The 23398-nt window shown below is 41.4% G+C and overlaps 1 long non-coding RNA gene across 1 annotated transcript in view; it reads right to left on the minus strand.

Moving 5' to 3' along the window:
• Nucleotides 1-9924: 9924 nt before the first annotated feature.
• Nucleotides 9925-23398, minus strand: part of LOC124174628 — a 71264-nt gene continuing 57790 nt past the window's right edge. Inside the window, exons 5-8 of the long non-coding RNA XR_006868958.1 lie at nt 15562-15768; nt 11418-12172; nt 10842-11020; nt 9925-10439 (exon numbers count right to left, since the gene is read on the minus strand). This is a non-coding gene — a long non-coding RNA (uncharacterized LOC124174628). The remainder of the gene's footprint in view (nt 10440-10841; nt 11021-11417; nt 12173-15561; nt 15769-23398) is intronic.

The following is a 23398-nucleotide window of genomic DNA, read 5'->3' on the forward strand; positions in this document are numbered from 1 at the left end:
TATTTCTAAAAATAACAAGCAGAAACCGAAGCGTTAGTGATTCGTATGCACGCACATGTGCCACGGTTATACGTATTACGTAGATACCTGACTGATCTCAAGATCCTGCAGTCAACGAATGTGTAACCGAATGTAAATATTAATATTGTGATCGTACGACTTTTCCCACTTGACGTATATCATTCGGCTTTTCGACGGTTTTACAACCGTTCACTCCGCGCCACTTAAATCCGACGAAATTCAACCCCTGTAAGCAAAACATTGAATCGCCTTACACGTCGCATCGCTAGGCAGGCGGATAATTGAATTTTTTTTAAACAAGGAACCCAGCCGTTGCATTTTACCTTTACAAATGGAAAGAAAAGTCCGGATTGGTATAAATTCGGTTGTAATATATAAATTTTTCAACATATTTTATCTGTAAAACAACGGCGACTGTAATAAGTATCGATGATGCATCGAGCTATAAGTCGATTTGGTTTATCGATTATCAGTGATGAAATTTTACAGATTAGGAAGAAAGTTTTTTTTTTTTTTTTTTTTTTATCGTGTTTGGGAATTCTCGGACGATTCAGAAATTTGGACTTGTATCGCAGCGATTTTGACCTTAAGCGAATGCTGTCAGATTTCCAGAGCGATGTCGAATTACCTTGGCGCGTGTCGGGAATAAAATTGGCTGTAATTTAGACCTGAAAAAGAGGGTCGCGGTATTGTGCACAATGAGGAGTTCGCGTGGAGGGCTGGAAAAACAAGGGAAAATTGGGCGCCGAGGTTGGATCAATGAAAGAGGCGACCTGGTGACCCATATATGACCCAGATTTGACCCAGATCCCGGGTCTCCGTAGCCTCGATAGATCCGCCCTGAACGACCTCGCCCCCGGGGCCCTATGTAACCCGGAAAATACGCTTAACTCCATCCCCGAAAAGTCTACTCTAATTTCGCTTTGATCGATTCAATTTGTTTTATCTTACCCCGGCATCGCACCGAAGAATACCGGGGCTTACTGCGGGTATAAACTTTTCCGATACACCTAACTCTGACACACCCTCGAGCGGGGGGGGGGATGAAATTACGAATTTTAAAAGTTCCGAAAGCGAAAAATTCCGAATTTTTTGGTAGCGAAACTTAAACTAAAGAAATAGAACTCTGACGAAACATCAAAGTTTCGAATGGTCCGAAACCCGAGGCTCAAAGTTACGAAAGTGCAAAGTTCCGAAAGGACAAAATGCCGAAAGAGCGTAACTCTGAAAAGTCAAAGTTCCGAAAGTGCGAAGATGAGAAAATTTAAAAAACTTAAACATCGAAATTCTGAATTATCGAAGATTTTCAGTTGCGTGAATTTCTGGATCGGTAGAATTTCCCCACTTTGATCTTTCTTCGTTTTCGATTTTCGATATTTTTAATTTTTTTTCAAGATTTTTGAAAATTGAGATTTTCGACAAAGGCCATTTGCTCCAGAACATAAAATTTTTTTTTCATACATATTGATAGATGATCGACGATTCATTCAATACAGGTAGAATTAAATGGTGCAGTTATTTGAAAAAAAAAATTGTAAAATTTTTGGAGGGGGTCCGTGCTGTCCCGGATTTTTTTTTTTGTTTTTTTTTCTCTTAATTATGGCAAAACGATGACGAAACGACTTGGCTCTTTCAGACAAACGATGGACGCGAAAACACGAGTACAGTTTTGAAATACTTGACACACAAGTCTGTGGATCATCGTACGTGAAGGCAGTATCCCCCCGCTCATATGTTATGAAAAAATAAATAAATAAAAAAAAAAAAAAAAAAACGCCGATACGCGACGTACACCAGATTCATCTAGTTTTTCCGAAATTGGCTTATGACGCGTGCCGGCCGCCCTGGGGAGTTAATTACCCAATTACGCCGGCGTCACGGCGCGTCGCGGCGATTCGATCAACGTAGGATATATATGTAAGATCGTAAAACCGACTTAGTGAATTATACACGAAGATAGATACGGTTCAGAAGTCTATGGGGATTCCCCTTACTTTCCCGCAACCCGTTTGACTCGAGCAACATAACGAAACAAGTTTCTGCCGATTAGCTGGAGCGGGGCGTTTAAACTTTTATGGTTTTTATCACGGTCGTATGCCGTGTCCTGCACTGTTGCAAACCGAATTGGAAATGTTGCGTTGCGGTGATATTACGCCCGTTGGACAGCTGTCGGAGAGTCTGGAGGAGCAATACACGTCGGTGGGAAAACAAAAACGCATACGTGTATAATTTCACGTCCGTGAGCGTGTCGCCGCGAGGTACTCTAAGAGCGATTTAAATTGAGATATAAAATTTTTTTGCCCCGTTTATCTAAGCGCGTCAAATCGTATCTTTCATATACGTTATACACGTAGGTTTAACATAGGTTTATCGCATAAACCACGCATGATGTTATAATAAAAATGATTCGTGTTCCCTTTTAATGGTTAACTGGGTTGCGCCGCTTTTGTCTCCTTGACAAAGATGCTCTGCGCGGATAAGTCCCCGCGCATTGCCATCTATTCGAGGGAACCCTCGACGCCGCTTTTGTAGCGCCAGGTAAAAACGCCTGACGGTGAGAAAATGATGAATTTTTATTTTCTTTTTTTCTTTAACCAAACTTTCGACGAGAGACAGGGTAAGGGGGTCGGATATAAACTATAAAATTTCAAGGGCCTTATGTATACTCTACGGCGGACCCGCCGGATATAAAGATATGAGACACGCACACGATTACGTCACGCTGCACACCATAACGACACTACGGAACGAGGGAGACTGCATAAGGAGAAAGACTGCTGCGAGAGAGAGAGAGAGAGGGACCCGGGGGTATACAGGGTGTCCGAATCCGTAAATGAACCCCCCCCCCCCCCCCCCCCCCCCGCCTCTCTCCCCTGCCACACTAAGAGAAATTTTTAGTTCCGTTTACCGCTCAGTCCTTGACTATTTTCATTTTTTTTTACCACAATCACTCCGTTAAATTCAATATTGTGAACCTAATTATTTCTCGCGTCCCATTATCTTCAAATCTTTACTTTTGAATATTAGCGCCAAAAATGGAAATCTGCTTTGTTATTTGCGCAATCGATTATCGATCTACGGAATCGAAAAAAAAGGAAAGATTCGATTAACTCTTAAATTCATTTCCTGCTTACCAAATGCAAAACAACATTTATCTCTGGAATCAAAGCAAAAAGTTACAGTATGATTAAATATTCATTTATTCAGCTGAAATGTACTGGTAGTTATTTCTTTAAATAAAGACAATATTATAGAGTATTGAAATTCATACAACCTTAGTATTTAATTATTCGTGTGACTTTGGACTCTAAAAACGATGCCATAAACTTGTAACTTTACTGAGATTGAACGGTACCGAATTTGCTCGAAGTCTCTATGTAAACTTGTTGTGTACCTAGACAATCGCTTTTTACATCACAAAATGCCAAGATTTGTGGCTTATTTGATCAAGAACATGCGTAATAAATCGACAACTTGCAACTCTTCGCAAGAACTGATTGTTTCAATTTTCCTTACGCTGAGAAAAATGTGGCCTGAACTTCCGACAGATTTTCATGGTACAAGGTTTTGCAACAGAGGATAGAGTCAGCTGCTTTTCATTGTGAAGAAGAGTTGTATTTCGATTTTATTTAATTTCAAAAAAAAAGTACAAAAATTTCAAAAACTGCTTGAATTTCGGATTAGCCTGAAGCTAGACTCGGATTTTTACGAGCTGGCAACAGTGAGTAAAAACCGCGTCTCGATGTTTCTTCGATTTTCTTTTTTTTTTTTTTTTTTTTTATCTTTTTGTCGATATACACGCACGTGTATCCGAGAATAATTGTGGACGGAAAAGCGTGATTACCGAGTGAAACTAGCGTTGCATGCAATGAAATTAGAATAAAAACTTTTTATTTTTACGAACAACCGTCAGTTAGTCGAACGTCGCGAGAGGTATAAGTGGTATATTATACCCAACAACTCGTCTCCTACGGTTCTATGAAGTACAGTTCATGGATATTATTGTAGCGTTGTAGGGGGTACGTACACGGATACACACACACAAGCATACAATAAGGTGTTATACAGATAAACTTCCCATGTATACCTACAACCACTTTCTAATATTGCTTCATCGTTATTTTCCGTTCCCTGCAACTAACTTTCTTCTGCACGCGGTATATTACAAAGCCAGATACATACGTACCTGTAGGTATAACAGTGTAATACCTTTTATATATATATATTTTTATATTTATATATATATATATATATTAATATATGTATATATTAATATATGTATGCACACACACACACTCTTGTACTCAAGCATGACAACGGATTTTTAAAAGCACAATGACCTCGTACTATTTTATGACCCCACAGGTACAGTTTCAATCGCCTGGTACTCTTATTATATTACGTACGTCTACCTACATATAAATGATCATGTTTTTACATCAAGACGGAGATAAGTGCCGGGGACATAGAGCAACTTTTATCCCTTAAAATCTTATCTCTGAAGACCGGATCAGTCGCAATCGCGCTTTTTTTTAATATACTCGCCAGATCTAATCCCAGCTCGATCAGGTTTAACTCGCGATGCATCGCAGAATTGTTCATCCGCCAAGAGATACAATAATTGTCTTTATAACGGATTTGATGTAGTACCTATAAGGAATGGACATTCTTTTTAGGCTAAACATCGTTTTAGTCTAAGCCACGAAGCTGGCTCGATTAAGAACGCCGTGTTTTCTAACGACAAAAACGGACAAATCAGGGTGCATTAAACCCGGAATGGATAGAGCTCGTTCGATTGGGTCGAACAATGATGGATCTTCGTCATTGTGCGGTACAGATACGCACGATTTGTGGTTACCTTACCTCGTTCCTGTAATACACGCACTCTGATAGCTCATTTATTTACACACCGATGGCCAATGCCCAAGACTTTGCCGCTTTGCGTCTCTGGAATTATTACTTTACGCAGCAGAAGGTGGATGTATATACTAGGGTGTTTCAGAAGAAAATAATTTTGCGATTTTCAGGTTAAGAGAAAGTTTCTGGAAAAAGAAGACCGTGTATGCGTGATGATGCGTGATGATACGTGTAATATCGCGCTCGGTTGATTTTTCAATTTATTAAATTTTTTTTTTAATTTATCAAGAATCGTGAGTAAAAATTTTTTTTTTCATTGCTTACATCAATCGTAATTTCAATTTACGTCGCTGAGAAGACCCACACTTGTGATATCAAGTCTCCAATTGATGTTTGAGAAGCGTATCTGACAACTTTTTCATTATGAATTCAATCTCATAAAATACTTACAATTTCATACGAACTTTCAATTTAGAATAATAAGATTCCCGATTGATAAAGCATTGTGTTACGGATCGTGATTTTCGGTTTGAATGTAAATAAGTCAGGAAAGAAATAATAATTAAAGTGCTATAACGTGTTTCTTCAGAAATTCAAAAAAATGTGAAAAAAGCGAAAAATAAATTGAGCGCGATCTGCCGCATAACGTAGAACGCTCATCGTTTCACAGAATCTTTCTTTTGACCCAAGCAAAGTTTTTAAGGATGCGACGGTAGAAAGTGGCAAATTATTTTTTTGTAAAACACCCTAACGTATACCCATGCCTGCGTACTGTATACGTGCGTTATAATTGTGAGATTGATTCTGAACCGGAAGTAATAGTTGGACAAGTCATTTAGGTTGGGCGAATGCTGCGGGCAATGCTAAACGACTTGTCCAACTATCACTTCCGTTTCAGAATCAATCTCACTGATCGTGAGTGTATTCAACGACGAAGCAAATATATTTATTGTACACAATAAATGACACGATTCTTTCAAATAGAAGAACATTGAAAACGGGCTACGGATTTTCTTTCTCACGTAAGTTGAGAACCTCTGATTTAATTTGACTAAACCGGGAGGTTACGTAAGTGATATTTTACCATACGTATACCGGTAATAGGTATGCCCACAATACTTGTTATAAATCAATATTTTCCTGTCGGTTTCGATAGTCTGACCATCGTATCATGGATTTCAAGGAACGAGCCTTGACGTAATATTACGCAACAATATAGAAGATATTTTCGTTGTAAAAATATATCATCCACCGAAAGATAAAATGCATGTATAATATAATAATCTATTGTACTACAGACGATACGTTTTTATCTTCGATCAAGGGAGGCGGAAATTTTTATATTAACTAACGTTTTTGCCATCCGCCCGCCAACCGTACAGCAGATAAGTTTCGCGGTTGAAGAAAAAAACAAAAAATTATAACAACAATAATAGTAAAAGAAAAAAGAAAAGAACGTACATACGAATCGCGAGATCATGCAAAGTGCAAAACGCGCGGGTGGGTCCAAGGACTTCGAGGCGATATTATCGCAGTTCATGCGACGAGGCCCGTGCGGGTTTTAAAACCAAACTTTCAGTTTCAATATACGTACGTACGAGTGTGCTCTTGCCCGACGTAATGATAAGCAGACAAAGTGTAGACCGACATTGAAGGTAACTGGACTAAACGTAGTCTGCTGCGGCATTCGTGCCTCTGAATACGTTGGAAAATATTATAGGTAGGCGCCTATACGTGTATATATAGGTGTGTATGTATATTAGGTACCGAATGTTCAACAAGGTGCGCCGAGGAACAACTGGAATAATTTGTTACACGGTTACATATACACAAGCTTCAGTTTATAAAACGGTCCGCGACATTGACTAGAGGTCCGTAGGTAGGTACACTTGGGGACAATGAATCTGAGACGGATCATTTTTTACACTAGACAGTTACATTGGCAACACAGAAAAAGCTGCAGCGCCACATTCGGTTGAGCGCGAAACAAACTCAATCTCAATAAACTTAACATAACCCATGGCCGCCGAATCTAACCTTAGAATACCGCAGGAATAATGACTTGTTAGATTGACACGTATTCTAAGGTTAGATTCGGCGGCCATGGGTTATGTTAAGTTTATTGAGATTGAGTTTGTTTCGCGCTCAACCGAATGTGGCGCTGCAGCTTTCTCTGTGTTGCCAACGTAACTATCTAGTGGAAAAAATTAGCCGTCTCAGATTCATTGTCTCCTAGTGTACCTTGTACCGTTGAATTTGTAAAACGTCGAGTAAAACGGAATTCGGAGTAGATGAAAACGCGATAATTCACCATTCTCGGTGTAATTACACGTGTCGCAAGATGAATTTTAGCAAACTTTTTAGAACGTTTGATCGCTTTATAGGTATACTTGATAATTATGTATTTGCAGATTAGGAAAAAATTGAGGAAAGTAGAAACCGTGTTCGAATGGGATCATGTGTATGTGTAACAGGATTTTGAATCAGTTATCTGATCGTGTAATTTCGAATACAATGTACACAATTAGTTGTAGAATACCACGTATGGGTCTAATTACGTTTGCGTTGCCGCTATAACCTCTGACGTTTTCCAATTTTCGATTTTCACCGAACAAGAAAGTCTCGTCTCATACGCTGAACACTGTTTCACATTTATTTCCATAATTGAAGTATTTGATTATGCATGTGCTATTTGTCAATGGCTGAAATAAATTTACGGTTGAGACTCAATTGTGGCTATATTCAAAACAGTTATGTCCTATTTCAAGCTATTGTGTTATTTTTGAGTTCTAGTCATTCGTTGCGAGATTTCGTTGAAGAAAAATATTTCGATTGTAAAATTTTATCCAATACGTTGGAGAGGCTGATTGCGAGCTCTACTTTCATCATTCTTGAGGTGTTAATCTTTGGAGAAAATGTACAGAAGCCTGGAAATTGAAACAAGATTGGCAGTTTAATTCGAATAATATTTGTTCGCGCGGGTTAAAAATATATTTAATAATTATATATAAGTCTGAAAACGACAATCAATATTATACGTGTGTATTGAGGTATCTGGATATTGTGGAAACTTTCATTAAAAGTAAATAGTCGTACGTTTGTCGAGCGATGTATACCTAGATGTGCGTATGGTTTACATATAATTAAGGTTACTGTCAGTCTACCACGGGCGAATATATAAATTACTTTCTAAAATGCTTGTACGTATATTTATCGCAATAGAGTCTCCATACTTGTGCCTCTGCACTAATCACTGTATTACACATCCTGATATAAATTGCATACCTAGTATATGTATAATAACATTAACCCTGCGGCATGTAAAATATCCGCAATATTCTATACAGCTGCACGACGCGATTATACAACGGTGAATTATATGGTATTACAAAGCTGAGGAAATGGAATTGAAAGAGGTCGTAGTTATCAACTCGACAACGACCTTGGGCTAGTTTCATATCGCTTGATTAGACGCTACACGCAGACTGAACTCGTGCGAAAGTCCACTTAGTCGCGTTACTTATATCTGTAAACGTATATTCACTAAGAGTATAGTCAAAGAATTGACCAGCGAAATTTAAGGTGCGTGGATTACGTAGGCTCCATATCAGCTCTGTGATAACCACGTACAGAAGGCTTTCTGCGATGTGTATCAATTTACATCTGTGTAATTGCTTTATTGAAATTCATAATAAACGTTTACTCACTTACATGAGCTTGCATCGCGGTTGAGCAAGCTATTGGCATAGATAATTATGAATATTTCCCAATTCTTGCAATCATGTCGAATGAGAAAGTGTGTACACAAAGAATACGAAGAATGTAACCACTCGCTATCCTGCACGAGGGCCCTTCAAAAGTGCTTACAGAGTGGACTTTATTCTATCGGTAATCACTCGGCGAAAGATTTATAAGATGTCGGGATACTCGAGTAGAATCGATGTATCACCTTCGACGATATTCGTTTATCGCATTTTTAACTATTACGGAATGGCGGTTAGAAGAACTTCTGCTGGTTGCACAATGAGTTGAGAATGATGGAACGAAACCGATCAACGCTAGAAGCGATTTCTCTTGGAAAGAGTAAATGCGGTTAAGGATAATTTGATCGCTTCTGTTTAACATTAAAAATTGTATTCGTTCTGTAAAGATTAACGACGACGTTACTACGTGACTGATCTACTTCATTACAAATAAGTACCAACCAGTAAGAAGCTGAGCAATGCATAAAAGAGTAGGGAGTTTCAAAGAATCGTCCACGCATTGATGGTGTGAAAAAGATAATTTCGGTCGTTGGTATAATATTTAGCGTGGTGGAATGTCAACCCTTGGACCGGAGTTTTTCATGGGGTATCGTCTCCGGGTTGGGGGATGTTTCGAACCCCTGCAGCTTAGCTGGGATAATAGATTTGGGGTCAGGGAAAACTCGCGGAGCACGTCCGTGGTCCGGTTTGACCCCTGCTACTACCTGGGGCGAAAAATGAGCTCTCTCTCTCTCTCTCTCTCTCTGTCTCTCTTTCTCTCTTTGGTGGGGTTACGAGCTACAATGTTCCACCGAGTTGACCGCCTGCAGGGGGGTCGATCGATTCCATCATCCCCTGCTGCATGCCGCAGGACTCTATGGTGCCTCGCGGTAACGGGACACGTCAATTCGTTGCAGGGTAAGACCTGGGCAATAATTTTATCCACGCCCTTCGGAGGTGCAGGGGTGCCTCCTTTCTGCACCCGTAACAAAAGGATAAGGAAACAAGAAGAGTAAGATACGGAAAACACGGAATCGCGTGAGAGCGAGGAATGCACAAGTCCTTGTGTTGTATTACCTCGGGACATAATCTGCAGCTCGCTGAGCCGAGCTGCCTCACTGGCTAACCGTTGGGGAGGTCCGAGGGTGAGATTTTCGACGCGTCGCTAGACCGGCGTAGTTATGCTTTGTACATAATAAGTTACGTTGGGGTTGGTCGCGAACTGACCAGTACCGCAGAGCTTCCCTCTGAATGCAGGGTGCGAATGTATGATAGATAATTAATGCGTATGTACCGTTAAAGCTGTGCAGTCATATAATCGGAATATTTACAACCATCAGTCCAGCCGCGTCGGGTTTTTGAATCTCACTTAAGCCAACCATACGGTTCTGTGTAACGACGCATCGCGTGCTACGCGATACCTGTCATAAGTTTTCTTATTTTAATTCATTTTGTTTTATCTTTGTAGGTGTATGCATCGGAACATCTGGAAGTTACAAATTTTTACTAATGGATGTACTATAGGTTAGATGTTTGTTTGACAATTATAAAAACTTTGTACAAGCCTAGAGGTAATTATAGGATTTCTAATTGCTCATTAGCGACCGTTTGATCTGTTCTATTTGGATGCATGTAATACACGTGCCGGCAATCAACCGAGGACATGACTATTTACATCAGAGTTGACATACTATACCTCCATGCTTCCAAGAGATTGCGAGAGAAAATTCTCTGACCTATTTCTGGAATCACTCTCTGCGGTGTTACGCAAGCTACGAATAAGGCTGTGGCGTGGCCACGACTTCCGTGCAATCTAATCTGCAACGGCAAAAATGGATTAGGACGGTGTATGATTCGTCGAGCTGTTTACGCTTGTTTTACAGGACATGCAACAAGAGAACGGTTGATACTACGGAGAGGTACTCTTCACGGTATGAATTATGCTGTCAGTGAATTTGCCAGGGTAGAGAAGAAGTCCATTTACTCAAATTTGACTGAAACAATATCGCATCGATTGCATTTAATGACAAACTTATCCATGCAGTTATGGACAACTCGGAAAGTGAATCGAGCGGAAGTAACAATCATCGTCTCTTTCAATTTTTGATTAGAAAAAATGCTGGCCCTTGTTTTGAGCATGATATTAGACTGACGTCATTTTTTGTGAATAATCGGTTTCTCGGGCTCACAAGTCGCTGTCATCAACCACAAAAAACTTACAGCGAAAACGCTAAGAAACGTCGCATTCTCGCTGCATGCTGTTAATCCTACGATATTACAGACGTAATTTTTGAATTTCAGCGGATCGAATTAATGACAAACGGGTTCCTGACTTAAGAGGGTGTCCTAGTCCATTTCGACGTTGACGTATATATCGCCAAATGTCGAAGTCCATGTATCTGAAACGTGAGAAATGGCTTGACAGCCCCATTCTATACACAATCCTGAACAAAAACACTTCAATACAAATTCATTTGATGCTGGAATAAAGAAATGGCACGGACTCTACGAAATTGCAATGCAAAAAAAAATAATGAACTAATATATATATATATAAGTCCGTAAGGTGCGCACATAAAAATAAATAAAAAATATTATAATAATTGGTAGCGACCGCTAAATATTTTCCTACTTACACCAGGTAGGCACCTTAAAAAAAAAAACTTAAAAAATGAACCACTCTGTTGAAGACATATAAAAAGTCCCGCATCGACTTTGGCCACTAGTAATCATTCCAACAGAATTGAACATTCAAACAAGTTACATCTGAAGACTGTAAAAAATTTTGAGCGTCACCTCGCAGGTTCTTCCGTGGTGTTGTGGTGTTTTTTTAGTGCCAACCTGCCGAGAGTGCAATTTCGCCAGTTCTTCGTCACCAGGAAATAATATACTTATTCCTAATGGCGGAGGATTGGGTACATTTAAGTGTGACGAAATCCGTCGCCTCCGCTGTACGTAATACGCCTCTTCACGTGGCGAAGCGAAACGGCGGTTTCGAAACAGTGTCAAACGGCAATGAGCGATGTGGACTTTCCGCGGTACTACAGTTAAGACGATCCGAGGTACGAGTCTTCTTCCCTCGCCTCTAACACATACCGCAAACACCTCATACACATCCAGAGGTCTTTTCAATTTATTTCTATCCACCTCTTGACACGGCACCGCGACTCGCGCGGGAACGAAACGCGGCTGCGGCCTCTTGAGCGCGTGCGGAGCGGATTGGTAGCCTCGTTTCCGAGCAAGAGTCCGGCACCTCTCCTCTTCTCTCCTCGAGCCGCTAATGAACTGTGCATCAGAGTCATCCATCCAGGCATCCCTCTTATAGCCTCTTCGCGTTACTAACTAGGGGTGCAACCTGTAATTCTGCGCCCCCTCGCACCTCCTGCGAGTTTCTGCTCCATTTCTTTCTTCCGTCGTTGTTTCTTGCGTGTACCATCACAAGCCAAGTCAGAAACTGGAGATTTATTCCAAAAACTAGTCTCCGATTTATTTTCCGCACCCTTAAATCCAGCGAACGGGGTGAGCAGGTCAACCTCTACTGACCTACCTACCTGTGGACGTAAAATGGGATTTTTAATAACGAGTTACCGTACACGACTATTGTAACCTGAATTTAAAAATAGTTAGGCTAAGGTCTGATGGACAAGTTAGACACATAGGTGTGTGTACGAAACATCCTCTCTGAATAACCAACCTTCTATGACCGATGGATAAGAGGCGTCAGTTCGTGAAAAAGATGCGTAATGTAAACATATGCAAAAGCTTGATATTCATTAATGAATATTACTTATTCTAATATGAACTCCTGTGAATCTTTATTGGGCCGATTAACCTCTCAGAGATACCACGCAACTATGTTTCGAAATTACATTTTATTATTTGTTTCAATTCAGTGGGAAGCGGTGTCGTAAGACACGAACGATTTTCATTCTGACACGCGTCATGCGGTTGTCTGCTTTCTGTTTCTCTTCAATCCATCGGTTATACCACGATTAAAATTAAAATCTAACAACGGATATTCTGATAATTAATTACCCTTTCGAATATAGAGTTGGCAGGAAATTTGTATCTTCCAAATAACTCCGGTTATTATTAATTCTCATCGCTTATAATACACATGATGTGCCTCCGTAGCAACGCGGGGTCAATGAGAGCTTTCATCGTTCGCCGTTCGTGATGTTGAAATAAACTTATAAACTGTTACAGGTACGGGTTTGCAAGCCAGCAGTTTTTCCCCTTTGGTTCACGTATAGCTCGTACTCTCTCTCTCTCTCTTTCTCTCTCTCTATCTCTCTCTCTTGCTCTTTTCCGCGCCCGCGCAATCGCCAGCTCTTTCAGAGTCCTGCACCCTCTTTATCCATCCACCAATCCATCTCTCTCTCTCTCTCTCTCTCTCTCTCTCTTTCTCTCTGAGATGAGAGAGGGCGAGGAGGGGGCGCGAAAAAGCGCCCGGGGCTGCATAGTATTGATCCATACCCGTGGTTGACACATTTCCCGAAAGCTCGCTGCCTGCTCTACTTTCGAGTGAAACGGCGTAAAAACAACCCGAGAGACTGCCGTCGCGGCGCCGTTTTCAGGTCGATCGCGCGCTGGACTTGCTTTCGCTCTCTTTGTTCCCCCCTCACCGGCGATATATATATCAGGGAAGAATGAAAAAAAGATCGAACAAAAATCAACTATTTACGATATATGTATATCGCCGGGACTCGTAAACATATTTTCCAACCAATACAAGTTCTCAAAATACGGAAATCGATGATACGTCCGTTCTTTTATGTATTCAGCTTGGTGCTTATACACACGGTCTCAATCTATCGCTAGTTATCCTTATAAAGTTGCTTGATCGATCGATGCCTGCATACATAAACTGCTGTGGATCATTTTTGGTTTCAAGATTCGATGCGGTGATAAAGTAGATTCTTGTGGTAAATAAAGTGTGGACAAAACTAGGCCACTCGATCTATTATACTATGTAGTCGTTTAAAATATTTTCACTGCTACGAATGAAATTACTAGATAATATCGGAAAAAAACAAACAACACAAAAGGAATTGGGATGCAGGAGAAAAGGTAAAAAATCTGCTGTCAACGCTTCGGACTCTTGAAAGTGACCGTACACTCACCTACGCAAGAGAAAAGTTCGTATACAGATTCGAGATGTCGAATTCTTTGATGTAAAAAAGGATGGAAACTCGGGGTATAAGTTTGGTATCAGGGTTCGTACGCTTTTCGGAATCTAAAATTTCCCAACTTTTCCAGGTATTTCAGCTTGGAAATAGAATTCTTCCAGTAACCTTTCGAGAAATATAAAGCTGACTAATGACAATCTTTTTTTACACCTCAATACTAATACCTAACAAGTATCTTACTGTCTGAGTGTAAATTTAAAAACAATAGGCTGCGATTTTCCGTAAGAAGAAACGAAGGGAGGTTTTCGTTATTGAGTGATGTACATAGAATTTACGAACTGGTATGCGACGAAACAAAATTTTAAGTACCATTCTTTTTTTTCTTAAGATCGATAGTACTTTGTACAAGAACGACTCTATTTCTCCGACAGACAAAAAATTCCCTGATTTTTTCCCTGTGCGCGCGAACCCTGAATATGCACAATTGATCGATGATTGATGATATTTAGTTCAGCGTTCGATCCGAGCGTAAATAGTAAGGGTGTATAAAAAATCTGTAAAGATGAATTCGGGCGTCCCGGTAGCTGGCTCCGTGTAGGCACGCATAATGATCGGACGGTTCGACGCGACGCGACGCCGGAACTTCACCTCGAGCTTGGGAATGCTGCCAAATGGGTCAGAGCTTGCGTAGGGTTGGTTGCGGGCCCGGGTCTGCGCGGATGTGAAGTAGGCAGGCATCGTGGGAGTCGGGTTTGATCAATACCGAAGCCCGCGTCGCGACGCCGCCCGCGCCCTGCAACCTGCCGGGCGCAAACATTGCGACTCGGCATGGTAACAGAAAACCGAAGGACTGAACACGCATCTTCCAGGCGCCTGAGAAATGTGTAAACGTCTTGAGGGGTTATACCTAGTCAGGAAACCGAGGAGAGCGATTTTTCAAGGATTTTACAAGAAGAGACATTTCAATTTATTAGTATAAAAATTTATGTATGTACGATCGTCGAGAACAGCTCTAAAAATGGTGTATTGCGGTGAGCAAAATATCTCTAAACTGGATCATCCAAAATAATGAGACAAAAAAGATTTAGGTAATATAAGGTGTTATCTGGTCTTTAAACGACGGAATAAGCAATATATTAATTTTTAACAAAACGGCAGCTTCTCAGAAAGAAAATTTCGATTTTTCATGAAAATTTTCGGCTCAGTTTGTTTAGAAAATGGAAAATATTTATCGGCGAAAAAAAACCTGCTATCAAGGAATGAATGATATATTCGAAAAGCTTGTGTAAAAATTTCGGTTCAGCTCTTTCCGAGAAATTTCGCTTACCGACTTTGAAAACATACTTTTCTGTACATATACTTGAATGTATGTACATTACGAAAATGAAATGAAAAAAAAATCGGTTTTCGAAAAATTCTGGCTAGGTACAACCCCTTGAGCAATCTTGCTGACTCTGAGTTACTTTCGTTTCCACTATTCGCATCGATCGCGAAATCCCTGCAGTAATTTTCGAAAGAATAACATAGTGTCATAGGTTTTGTTGAGTACGTCACCTTTATGCAGAGATTAATGACCTAGATATGTACGAAAAAATTATTTTCTCTGACATTCGGGACAAAACTGTTACTTATCAGTAGCTAAGATACGAAATGTTATGATTAAGCGTTTGAAATTTGAAAAAAACCGCGCGCGGGAAATTTGAACGTCAACCGTTAGGGATTCCGAGCATTTGGACAAAGGGAATTCAGGGAATGCTCAAGGCTAGGAGTTCCTGATAGATTGGAGATCAATAGACTTGCGTGAGGCACACCTGCTTAAGTTCTCGTGCTTCCGTCGTTTAGTCGTTTATTTCAAATACAGAATTCGGACTGGGCGTGGGAAGAGTCACGTGCAAGCGTCTAAATGGCAGTACTCTGCACGTTCGCACCTAGCCTCGATCCACCTGGTGCCCCTGGTTACTCTGGATGACGGTGCCTGTTCGTCACAGTTGCAACTTTGCCAAGTAGTTTGGGCAGGCCTAGAAATAGCACAAATAGTCAGTCTCCAGACGTTAGAGAGAGTTTCTTGTAAGAAGGAATTACGATTTGGTGCGCAGCGTTGGTCACGACTTAGAATGACGGGTTATGTTTTCCTGACTTACGCTCTTATATCACGCTTGTGGAAATGGAAAAGAGGCATAATGCTTCGTAATATGTATTTTCATGGGGTAGCTGAACCGTCTGTGGATTCCTATTTTGACTGAACAAGTGTTCTTACCAATTACAAGATAACGACTCTTTTTCCAGTTCGAATTTTATCCCAAAATGTGAACAAATTTGAAAGTAGCACATGTTCGATCATCAGGACCCGGGATAAATAGGCCAGGTCTGCCTATTGATGAAGCCGTAATGAGACAGGTGATGGAATTAAGAAACCAGTTAATTCGCGTTTGATGGTAGGCAGCTGCGCTAATTAGCGACACGCAGGTCTGATTTCCCAAATTACTTCTCGACTCTATTACATGTGAAAAATGATAATACCTGTAAAGCTTATGAATAACGCGTCTATACTGTAGGTGAATGAGCAATTGCGTATTATGCGTTTGAAAGATGTTTTCTCGTTTCTCAGTAGTGAAAATAAACGGGTTTTTTTCTCTTGTTAACAACTCACGAAATACATGTGCGTAACGTAAAACGTTCGATATCGTACAACACGAACAACAAAAGATAGTTATCTTTGTCAACACCGAGTATAATCACAAAGTCAATATTTGACATAAGCACTCAAAATTCAGTCCTACACACATGCCTATGCCAGTCGACGTATGGCGCGGACACCCACTACTCGCCTGTTCATTCTGACGTTTGAAGTGAGGTTTCGCAAGTATGCTCACCGAGTTCTACCTACCTACTTTCTGGCTGAAAGATGTAAACTTTTGAATCAACGACCACGCCATTCCTGCCGGTAGATGCACCTCCCTCACACTGTAATCATGCAGAGGCATTTACTGTGTTTTAATCAGCTCGTTACGTCACACGCCAAGTTATAACGATGATGAAGAGCCGGAATGTTAGATGGTATCAGAAGCCATTCGGAGTCTGAAATCCCACCATCGGAAATGAACACATTTCAAGAGGGACAAAACACTCGGTCCGACTGGTTGTTAACATTTGGTTAACACGATGGTTGGGGGCGCAATTAGTAGCTCGTAAATTTGCTAATGGATGTAATCGAATTTGGGCTTAACTTGGATCGGCTAGAAGTAAATTATACCGATTAGTTATCACGTGGAGTAATACGGCGAGTAGTGATCAGCAGCCCAGGGAGCCCCATTAGACACTCCAAACTACTTCGGCAGGCTCTGGCACCCGGCAACCACGTAAGCCCGATGCTTAGGCAAGTGCTGCAAGTTTGCCTTGGATCGGTGAACCGTTACTTGTATTCCTACTCCGCAAGGTCTTTCAGCCGGGTTTCCGTTATCCGAAAGAGTTAGAATTTGACTACACCGAAGTCGATGGTGAATTTTCTCCAACTTGTACAATTCCATCTTGTTCCTTCTCATTCTCATCCTCGCTTTTGACTCGCCCACTTTACTCCTTCTGTTCCTCACTCTTTGCCAAGTTCAATCGTGCGCAGCCAAGTAGAATAATATATACTCATCCTAGGTATGGCCGCATCCTTCCACGCCATTTCGTACTGAATTCATACGTTTGGTGTTATCAATCGATACAAGTCCGGGTGCAGTTCGAACTCCCTCGGCCCCACGTGCCACTTATATCGATAACACTTTGGCATTTCATCGTCCGAGACACACCACGGTTTTTTCTTCCTCTCTTTCTGACATCTTTTTCCCGTCTTATTCTTCTTTCGCTCCCTTCAAATTCCCTCTTGTACTCCCGATACCAATCTCAATCCGTGTAGCTTCTCGACGTTGCCTCACGCCTCCGATACACCCGAGTGATTCCGCGTTGCTTCCCTGCGAGTTATTCTCTGTTCAACTTGCTCGTTGTTGTCAGTTACAATCGCGTCCCGATGTTACGGAGGAGTTTCTTTCACGGCTGTCCAAGTCCGGAATTATCTGTGATTCGGTTCGTGCACAGCTTGAAACGTCAGGTTACCCTGTTCGGGAAAAGTTACTCGAGTGACGAGCGTCGAGTATTTTGTTCATAATACATTACTTTATAATTATACAGTAAAAAAGCCATGCTAGAACAGCATTTTGTAAATACCAGAGAAATTCTACGATTCAAGTTCCTTGAACTCTCATTCCAAGCTTTCATCCATTCTTTGTACTTGGATTAAGGTTAGTGGAAAAATTCCAATTTCGTACGAACATTCTGAAAACCTTGACTTTTGACACGCAATCTTCATTCCCATTCATTTACCATTATGCCCTCAAACTAAACGCGCGTAATTTCTGGCCCGTTTGTATTATTCACCGTTTTAGATGTAAATATTCTTGTTTCTCTACGAACTCGTCCAGCCTACTCAATTGACCCAAAAACCTTCGAGTTTTAGTACGCGACGCTCGTTTCAGTCAAGAATTATGCCCCTGGGTCCAAAGCCAATGATTTCTCATGTAGTCTTGCCGTTCACACATACAAAAATCCACCATTTTTCAAGGATCTTCGCGTTGTCCGTTCTTCCTTTTCTTTATGTATATCTTCGATTTGCTGCGGCCTATTCGGCTATTTCGAAACCCTTGACATTTAAAACGCTGTTCTCATTCCGGTTGAGAAGAATTATGTCCGTGAATTAAAAATTTATGGATTTCCGTCGAACCCCGCTGATTACCTATGCGCATAACTGTACGTGTGTGTTGAAAGATTTACTAGGTATATTCTCAAGAAATACCTTTTATATTTATGCAGATTACAGAATCACTTTATGTAAAATATACTTTCCAGCATGTAATCAAACGGTTGCATAATCGTCTGTGTTGCTCTTTCAGTCGTCATTCAGAAATTTAAAGAGAATAAATAAATAAAAACCCATTTCATAGTCAGCCAAGAAATTAGGCTATAAGTACAAGAATCTAAGAACTCAAATATTCTCTGAAGACTCGATGGAGGAAATGGAATTACGGTATTGAACCTATCCAGCTGCTGTGTAGATACTCGTGATTGCCTGCGGGTTCACTCGTCCAGATAAACCCAGAGAAATCCCCACGTTACACAATCAGTGCACATCCGTTGAAACGGCCTTCGGAACCTTTAACACCGTAGTACAATGTACATTGATCAAATATTGACTTTTACTCGGTATAACAAGTCGAGGAGTTCATAAGACGGCTGAAAGGAAGAGGGGAAAGAAAGAGGAAAGAAAGAAAGGAATGATCCCTGTTCAACCTTGGGGTCAAGTGTCACGTGGGGCCTGATTGAGTCCTACGTGACTCCGTACACCGAACACACCAGTGACCTGGCTTGCTTTTCTCCTATCGAAGCGACCGTACGACAAGACCGTGGTCTAAGCAGCCCTCCCCAGTTGTAATTTACGGGAGAACGGACCTCGGTGATCAGGCACAAATGAGGTACAACTGCAGGTGAAGCACGCGTGTACATTCCCGATATGGTTAACGCGGAGAAAAAACAAGCTCGACAATTTCCCCGGACTTAGGAATGATACGACGGATACTATACGGGGTGCCCAAGCCTCGTGCCGGAGTCCTGAAGGGCTGGCTGTCTTACACCCCACGTTCGTAAGAAGGAAAGAGGCGGTAGGGCGCAGCGCCTGCAGGATGGAACAGCTAGTGCAGCACGTGGCAACGCGCACGTGTCCAAAGGTCGTCGATCCCGGGTTGGATTAAATTTGATTTCCTTCCGAGCGTAACGCGCGGTGCAGGAGAGAATGCACGATGGGTTGCACTCTAGGAAGTGTTCACGAGGGCGCAGAGCGACGTCCTATAGATATATACGAAGAACCTTCTCGCCCCGCGGTGGGAACCGAGTTAAAAGAAAAAAAAAGTGACGGCGAAAAAATTGTAAAAGGGCAGAAAGTTCTTGGGTACTGCAGTGATAATCGATGGTTCAAATACGTGGATCACGTCGCGTGATCCGCTTGACGGCTTATACGTGTACAGTAGCTTTGCATCGCTGGCAGAAAAGGGATCTCGACTCTTGGTCATTATCATTCCGGACCGCTGAGGACTGAAAAACAAAGGACTATTCACCCCGAGAGCTTTTCACTTTCAAGCTTCACCTCAAACAGCTCATCTGGAGTTACAAAGAGAAAAAGACGAATAAGAAGAAGAAGAAGAAGAACTTGAAGGCCGTACAGGGCCATGTTTTATTGAGGTGAAGTGGCTGTTGCATGAAAAATTCATTCTTGAAAAATCGATGCCACCAAGTTTGGCGAACTGAGCGCTTCGTGTAGCAAAAAAAAAAAAAAAACAGCATCGAACGGCTATTAACCTCGACAACTTCCTTCTGCGATCAAATCTCTTCAGGTCCTCGACTGGCTTTTCTTTTATTTCTTTTTTTCTTTCTCTTCTTCCTTCCTCCGGAGGATAGGCTCGTCCGTTTTTTCGAGGCTTCGTGTTGACCGTGTTTGTTTCGGACACGTGCTTTCGAGGAGTGTTATTTGATTTGGGTTGGATAACGGTCTTAGATCACGAGGCACTTCAGCGGCTGTTTGGAAAAGGGAAAGAGAGAGAGAGTTTTGACACATCGCTTCGCACTGCTTCTATCCCGTTTCTGTTTTTCCCTTTTTCTCTTCTTTCCCCCTCTCCGGTACGAAATAATGATATTCAGGTAAAATTTTGTCAGACGATTAAGGATCGACTGCTACCGATCCTCCGTCGAAACCCGTGGGCCTCAACGTGAACCAAAGGAAGCCGAAGTAACGGGGGCAATAGAACCCGCCCGTTTCATAACCGGGGTTGCCAGGGTAACTGCATCGACCGATGCTATCCAACCCCGTAACGCAGCATCTCGGCTACTGTAAGCCGAGCAAGCACTACTCTTCTTCCTCTTCTTCATCTCCTTCTCGAAGTCCAAATCTACTCTCCTCGTACCCCACGAATCGTATTCAGTTTTATGAAAAAATGATATCCGGTTGATGCGTTACACTGGATACGACAGGGGTGGTCCTATATTGAAACTCCCCGGAGAATCCGTGGAACCTCAATAAACACCGTGTTCTACCAACATGTTGTTTCTCAAAGTTGCAATTCGGAGATTACCATCCATGGCACCATTGCATTATAAACCTGATTCGCACGGGCTCTGAATTCGATGCGTTTATAAATGTTATATACCCCAACAATGAAAGTCGACCCGGCGATATTAGTAATCTGTACAAACCAAAAGCTACTGCACGTCCAAGTAGCAGGATCCAGCGACCGCTGCACCATGGCTTACTGAAAGGTTTTGCTGTTTCCTGTCTTGTTACCACACCTGCCCAATGGTCAAAAGGTTCGAGTTTATATCGAGCCGAGAAGAGCATGCATGGCAGGGCGCTGTGCACATGTCTGCTGAAGTCACGGACAATCCTGAAGATGAAACTACGCACGTTATAACGTACATACGTACCCGTATAGGATAAAAATGTATAAGCTGTAACATTCACCTACTTACGACGTGAATGTATCTGGGTAATAAGAATAAAAACATAAGGCAGCTCGTATGGTTTTGTGCATACAGAGTTCAAAGCCACCCTTAAAGTGCCAGTGCAGCGGAGTAACGAATTTGATTTTATTCCTTCAGATCGAAGCATAGATTTGACTGAAAATTTTTGATTTCACATTTTTCACCACGAGCAAGTATATCGTACATGTAATAAATCTATATTATAACATACGCTTGGTGGGAACGAACTATCTACCTCAGCCAACGATGACTTGCACAATTTTCCTCGGCTGCAGCAGCGTGTCAGTCGAGCAGGTGAAGGTCTTTTTAAACAAAGTTGCTTCATTGACATGCCACACTTGGCGCGATACGGAACTCGTCGTATATAAATCCGTGTCATAGCCGTCCATTAGCATTTCACTGTGCGATGCGAGGGCGTCGCAGTGATCTCTCTCGTCTCTTATCACAACAGAACTTTTAAATTGTGCCGAGCGTTCGTTTTCCACTTGACCCGATAAAATATTCCGCGGTAAAGAAAAAAAAAAGAAAAATTCGACAAGACAAAAAACAATGCGTAAAAATTAAGAACCTATAAATTGGGTTTCAACAGACGACAACAGTTATTTATATATTTATATTTAACAATAGCGTCTGTGTCTCTACACGAGGAATATACATATATATATATTCCTCGGGACTATGACTGTATAAAATAGAATTTTGTTTCAGAATACCAAGATCTACAACATATCAAAAACCCGGACGATTTCACTGAAACCCAATTCCCATAAGATTATTACGGGATTCTTTGGAGAGCTGCCTTGTTAGGATTACGTGTAAGCTTGGGGGAAAAGTTAAATAGATGCGAAAAAAGAAAAGGAGGGGGAAGGATGGTAAATTTTACGTTTCAAATTTTACGGCTTAAAGCTATTAATAACGTATTCGAGACACCTAACGGTATATAACCGTGGACCCCGCAAACGTATAGAGAGAAATAATACGCGTGTATTCGTGGCAGATTTGTAGCCCGCGAGAGCCAACTGCTGTTAGATTGAGGCTAGATTGCCCAATCGTTGTTCGCACACACGTAGATAGATATGGATATGTGGACAACCGCGTTAGAAGGACGGATGCGTATTTACTCACACCCGCATAGCCGTACATGCGATACAAGCCAAGGCACACACACCCGGGCCCAGCCTCAAACTGTTTGACTAGTTTAACCTAAAAACGGCTGAGTTGCGTGCCGCCTCGCGTGGGACGAGGAAACTAGGGCAAAAAGAGGACAGAACCAACCCGAAACGAGGGCAAAACTGAATGATAGCAGAACCGGGGCTCTGGGCTTGGCCCAACGACTAATTCCTGCATTTCTCAAATGAATTCAGACGCCTTCCACTCGGTTTAACCCTAGAACGGTAACGGAAGGGGGGGATTAAAAAAATACCCCACGCGAATTTAAATTTCCCGCCGCAAGAGAACGACTTACGTTTTCGACTCGAGACACCGAAATAAATAACATTATTGTTCTAGGGTTAAGATAATTATAAATATTCACTGTGTGTGTACTTTATTGTCGGCCAGAATCGGATAGGAATCACATTAGAGTGCAGTAAAGGACACCCAGTTAAGCTCCATTCTCGTAAAAGAGAAATTCTTTCTAATACGATTCTAATTTCTAATTTATATTGTGTGTAGTATTTGGCTCGAGACTGTACAGAGTATCTTGATTCAGTTTTAAAATCACGTTGGTCTCCGTTCGAAAAAAGTTGGTAATATGGTACATGTAGAATATATACTTGTATATATATATATACAGTGTACATGATACACTGTACAATACATGATGCAATGACAAAAAGAAGATTTTTGACTTTTTTAAAATTGCAAAAACTACGTTTTATGTATACGTTTAGGTACGCAAGCAAAACAAGAATGCAAGAGATAACGTTTTCATTTGTGTAACAAAAAATCACGACATCTACGGCGATAATGGAAAGAATCAATTATGATCGTAGAGTGCCTCTAAAGTCTTTCTCGCAGAGCCGCTTGTTTATAGCGAGCTGTTCCCGCGATTAAGACGCGTGAAATAGTGAGTCGATGTCA

This window comes from Neodiprion fabricii, chromosome 2, assembly GCF_021155785.1.
Source record: "Neodiprion fabricii isolate iyNeoFabr1 chromosome 2, iyNeoFabr1.1, whole genome shotgun sequence".
In the NCBI taxonomy this organism is placed as follows: Eukaryota; Metazoa; Arthropoda; class Insecta; order Hymenoptera; family Diprionidae; genus Neodiprion; species Neodiprion fabricii.